This window comes from Brachyistius frenatus, unplaced genomic scaffold (genome assembly GCF_029030835.1).
Source record: "Brachyistius frenatus isolate BFR_SWC_R1_liver_20210118 unplaced genomic scaffold, ASM2903083v1 Contig_91, whole genome shotgun sequence".
In the NCBI taxonomy this organism is placed as follows: Eukaryota; Metazoa; Chordata; class Actinopteri; family Embiotocidae; genus Brachyistius; species Brachyistius frenatus.
This window is the reverse complement of record NW_027210690.1, coordinates 125,101-131,381: the sequence shown is the minus strand read 5'-3', so window position 1 is coordinate 131,381 and position 6,281 is coordinate 125,101.

The window sequence follows — 6,281 nt, the reverse complement described above, 5'->3', positions numbered from 1 at the left end:
GCTCCCCACTCATGTCATGTGCCACTACAAATTGTCTGTATGAATGGAAATTTAACGGGTTTAACAAATCCCGACTTACTCACGCAGATTACGATCCTCAGGGCCAAAGACTCAGCTAAAATGTTTGAAGTAATTGGAGCGATATCATCAGACTTTTACTCACTTCGAGTAAAGTTGCATGGTGGTTTTGGGACGTGGTTGTCAGCATGGGTCTGACGAGTGACGCTGCAGGGTTTCCAAGAAGCCACTAAAGCTTCCTGCTTCTGCCGAACTTTCTTTGATATTTAAAATCTCCACCAATTCAGGATGCAGATGACAAGTGAGCACCACAGCCATGACATGAAGTCCTCAAACTGAAACTCAGTGCCAGAGAAAGTGATGCAGAAGAGAGTGACGTCATTAACGGCTGCACGCATGCTGACTGGTGCACTCCCTCTTCTTTTTTGTAATCAAATATAATGCCATATGGGGTAATGGAGCCGGCTGGCTGTTTTCTCTGTGTGTTTGGATGGGTTGAAGGGGGGAGGGGAGGAGGGGAGGGGTGACTCGTCCTCAATAATGGTTTTCACAATCAACCCTACTTGTTTCATCATTCCCCCCCCAACCACCCACGGTGTCCGGATGTCTCTTACTTTTCAGCTCCCAGCCCTTTTCTCTCCAGTTTGACCTCTGCTGAATGAAGGAATGTGAGGAATGCAACCGTGAACGGAGGAGTGTGTGTGTGTGTGTGTGTGTGTGTGTGTGTGTGTGTGTGTGTGTGTGTGTGTGTGTGTGTGTGTGTGTGTGTGTGTGAAGGGGGCGGATGGGGTGCATGCTGATCACTGACAGAATCACAGGAACCTACTGAAAAACACTCCCTGAAGGTTTGTAATTACCATTTAACGCTGGTTAAAAACACGTTTTGCCACAGATTGACTATTTTTAGGGATCACACACAAAAAGTCAACTAATAGTGACGTCGTTGCCCATATTTGGACAGGCTGGGGGAGGAAGATCTGATCTGATTGGAAACCCAACGATACTACGTCCCGCCCACCGATAGCTGTAACCTGACTGCACCACAGGCCTGTCAATCAAACAGACACGCCCCCAAAAATAGGTCTTTTTGAAGCTTATTTTCTAATGAATGAGGGATTATTTTCAGAAAACTAATAAGAAGGAGTGACTTTAGCGAACAACACCGAGATAACTGATGGACACATTTTATTCACTTTGGATTTGATGAGAGAAGTTGAATGGGAGTCTATGGAGCCGGAGGCTTTTTGGAGCCGACCTCTCGTGGCACTCGCTGGTATTGCAGCTGAAGGCATTTATGCATTTTTCAGAGCCGGAAGTTACATCCACTAATATGTACAGGCTGTGGATCACACTGTACGACCTTCGTCTGAAAACACCACATCAGGCAGGAATTCAGAATGGCAGCCAAACATCCCTAAAGACAACAAGTGAAGTATGACATCAAAGAAGCAACTGAAGTAACCAGCATGCCAAAGCTTCCTGTGGAAAATATGGAGGATGTTGGGAATTTGGACCTTTGACATGATTCTGCTTTATGCAGTTATTAATTTTTTTCCACATAAGACAGAGGCGTGTTATGTTTTCATTCCTGTCTGTGTCCGTTTCACGGCATAGAAATGTACAAATCTGGATCGTCGGTCATCTCTTTTCCCTGATTTTTTATGATCCAAGACTTCACATTTGGCGATGGAAGTCAAAAATAGAGCAAAAATGCAGCTTGAAAACTACCCAAAACAAACCGAGAGAGTCATAAAGATCTATCTTCAGATGCAAGATGAGGAAGGAGTCCTGCACCTGGGATGGCATGAAGAGACCAGGCTCTAAAAGTTACAAATTTGGCCTGTCTTTCATCTCTTCTTCCTTTTGCTGAAGGATTTGTCCCAGACGCCAACAGGAACATGTCACAGGTGTTGGTCACTGCTCCAAAGCACATCACCACATATCACGAGCTTAAAAATATATTTATCGTGCATTTCTACATTTCTAAAATTGTGTCATCGATGCTTACTTTACCGTTCAACTTGCTGACATCATTGCAGTAAAAATGAATCAGAGAATCGAGCATCATGGGGGTCCATTAAACAGTTTGTGGTTACTGGTTTGACAGCTGCTTTAAAACTTAAAAATGTTCCACTAGACTTCATGCACACGAGTAAATTCCAATAAAACCGTGTCACCACGCAGATCAAAGGACTTGCAGGTCTCAGCTTTCTTCTTATTATTTTTTTTACTTTTATTTCTGAGAAAATTAATGAGGCCATGGTGACGTCACTGCTTCGTGTGTCACATAAAAGTCCTTTTGAAGCAGTTTGACTGGCTGAAATCGTGTGTGGAAGACAGAGCGGGAAGTGAAAGTGGCTGAAATGTTCATTCAGGCAGAACTTTCTGTTCAATTTTTACAACACTGCACCTTTTGATTTGATCTCAAACTTCCCAATGATGCTTTAAAACTCACCACCTTGATTAAGGATGTTCTTAAGAGATTTTAAGGATCTTTAATCTCCAGTATGAAGCCTGTTTCTCTAAAATGAAACCTTCATCCATTTCACCTCCCTGAGAGGGACTCGGTACAAAATCATGACGGCAGAGCTGCAACATCAGAATTTTCCAGTTTACATATTTCTCCCACATATCATGATGATGCATTATCTTCACTTCTCAAAAAACACATTTTTTTTGTAACATATTCATGTGCATCAACCAGACTTGAGGTTTAATACGGGGTCAAGTTGGAGTCACGGCTGGAAAATGCAAGCATGATGCAAATACTTGAAACCACTCACTTCCTCCAACTTTCACTTTTAACACGCTGCCGCTTTCTTATCAAGTTTCCTGCATGTGATCCTTCTCTAAGAAAGCTGTTTATCTCAGAGCACGCTGGGAATTTATATCTGTCTTTTGAAAAATGTTCCTGTGTATTTGTGTAAATTTAGTAAATTCTCCTGGAGGGAGACTTCGCCCCTTAATAGGAAAAATGACGTATCACTCGTTCAAATGCGAGTCATCCCGACTTCCTGCTTCGAGACGAGACCGTGACTAGACAGTGACGTGCCAAAGGACGTCAGACATCAGATTCATCGTATTCATGCTGCTTCGTTCGTTTCTCATGCTGACTCTTGTCTAGCTGCCTGTCGAGTTAAAAAAAACTTTGCCCTGGAACCACTTGAGAAGAAAAACAAACTTATATTGATGGAAGATAACATGGCAGAGCGCAGCGATGGAGAGAAAATGCTGTCTCCCCCAAGTTTTGCAATCAAGTAGTTTTTTTATTTTAGAGAAATCAATTTGACTCAATCTTGCCTTGCTTACTTAAATCAGCTGTTTCCTTCATTTCATGCAGAATCTTTTTTCCAGAGAAGTCAACAACAGAGCCATCGACACACAACATGAGCAGCATGTTGCATTTTCTGGGTTTTAAATAAGAATAAGTCTCTTTCGTAATAGACTTATTTTTCTCTATTCTCGGAATAAAATAGAAACTATTATTTTTTTTATTTTAATCGCTGCATTTTCCTGTATTTAATTAGTTTTATGCTTCTGTTACCGTATTGAGTTTACCCATATGAAACATTGCACTTCACCTTTGCTCCACTTCACTTTGTCACTTTATTCATCTTTTGTTACCTCATTTCAATTTATGTCACCTGATAGATTTAATTAATTACATCTAAACTCCTTTATTCTGTTGATTTACTTCATGTCATTTAAATTTTTTTGATTTTGTAAAATGTTTTCACTTTATTTTTGTACATTTACTTGACAGCTTTACGCCACATTCCCTCAACTCATTTCACTTTTACGTTACTTTACAGTTTTACCTCATTTCTCATCACATTGTAATGTTTCTCGACCGCACATCGTTTTATTTTGTGTCTTTACTCTGTAGTTTTAAAGTCAATTTAATGCCACTTTTCTACTTCACTAACCTTCTCATCTCACTTCGCTTAACTTTACATGATGTCACATCAGCACGACAGTTAATCCTACATCTGTTGTTCATCAGGGTCCAGAAACTCTCTAATTGACTGCAAATTCAGCCTCTTTGTCTCGGATACAGTGGACCCCTACAGACGAGGTGCTGAGTCATCATTGCTCGATTTCAGTTTCTCTCACTTGTGAATGAGTGTTCACAAGATTCACTAACTGTTTCTGAATCATAAGTCACAAGCTGCAGCTCAACTCTGAGGAACGGAGGACTTGCAAGATGGAGCCTTGTAAAAATGAGAAATGTATTACCGACATAAATTTTGCCTGCAGAGACACAGGTTTGAGCACACAGATAACAACCGCAAATGATGTCAACCAAGTGTCATCGCCTGTGAGACGGTTTATCACACTTGACACAGCTCCCTCTGGAGGCACAAAGAGCTCTCCACAACTTATTGTATGCTTTCCAGGAACTGTAAACAAACATCAGCGTGTAAAATCTGAGGAGTTTCCCGTCCTGAAACACAACTCATTTCACCTAAAACTTTGTGATGCTGCATGATAACCTTTCTTTTTAATGGTAAACAATGGGATTATTGCCAATAAAAACAGTTTCCTGCATGTTTGAATGAAAAACACAATACCACAGAAACAATGGCACCTCATTGTGCGGTGACTGCAGCTGTGAAACACTTCAGTGGGTCATTACCTCCGTCAGCACCAAGTTAAGACACGTTCAGTGCTTCAAATGCTGACGAGTTACAGAAATGCTTCCGTCTGTGCAGAAAAATCCCCTTCAGGTCCAGTCAGGTGGAGTCGTGTTGAAACAAGTCAGCTGTGTTGTGTTGTGTTGTGTCGTATCGTCAGCGTAATGGACAATAAACCTGTGTCAGTGCACTGTTCATTGTATTAAGGAGGCAATAAGGAAGGAATCATCAATAGTAAAACATAAAAATACTTACTTGTACATCTTTTAAAATACGTTTACAGCATTTCCTCAATAAAATGCACGACTGCACTAGTATTATGTGTCGATGTTTGAATGGAGCTCAATGCAAGTTTAATCAGGAAAACATCTTTTTAATTAACAACCACAATTGGTTCAGTAAAAAAAAAACTTTTAAATAAATGTTCCTGTCAATTTTTTGTGTTTTTTATTTGAAATGAAAATGAACTCCAAAGGATTTCTATTTGTATTCAGGACTTGCACATTAAAAAGGGGGAAAAGACATTAAAAAAAAAATAGATAATATATTTTTGAAAATATGACACATATGACCTGCAAATAGGCAAAAATATGAAATTACAAAAATGTCATTTTTAAATTAGGCTTTTCTTGTCAGGAAATTAATATATTTAAACATAGAGCTACTTTATATGAATTAAACAATTTTTCTGAAGTAGTGATGAAAAAACAAAACAGGAAAGACTTGTGAGTAAAAACTGAAAGACCATATAAACTAAAAACCTAGAAAATAGTGTAATTGAAAAAAGATTGTCTGGCACATGAGTCTTGTGGCCATGAACGAGTCAAACCTGGGACTCATTTTACTCCATCTGTTATTGATTCGGCCATCCAACTCAATACCATACCAAAACATGCCCACCAGTCCACTACAGGACAGTATCACATCTCGTGAAAGAGAAGGTGTTTTATAGGTTTAACCACCAAAAACAACATGGTTAGGTTTAGAAAAAAAACGAAAGATTTAAAGAAATGAAAATCCCCCTCTAATAGTCCTGGACCCGGTTGTTCAAAAAGTTTAATCTGGATCATTCTGATTTAAATGTTATCCAGAATCCGATAATCCATCTTCATTTTGTGCCAGTTTTTCAAAGCAACATTAGTCCTGATTAACCTGATCCAGATATAAACTCTTCAAGATTATAATCCAGATCACCAGCGCTTTAAATGGGACTATACAGATAACAATGGAGGCTACTTGCTATGTAAAGAACAAAAACAACAGGTGGAACAGCCAGCATGGAGTCATTTCTTTTATGTTTCAGAATAAATGTGCAGAAAAACCACATTCCTGTCAGGTAGAGAAACATTTTGAGGAATCCCTGAGTTGTAGCAGACAATTCAGTGCTGCCCCCTTTTGACAGCTAATAGGACACAAAACGTGATGCTCTGATGTAAAATAAAAAGGAAAAACACCTAAATTACTGAAATGTTCCTAGAATGTGTGACAGTCCCAAAATCCAAACATTTTTGAAAAGCATATTTTGTTACGCTAATGAAGCCTTGGTCCTCTTTTGCTGTCTCATGAGAGACAGTTTCATAATGACAGACCGTGTTTTCTGCAACCTGGAACACTGATTTACTTTATACC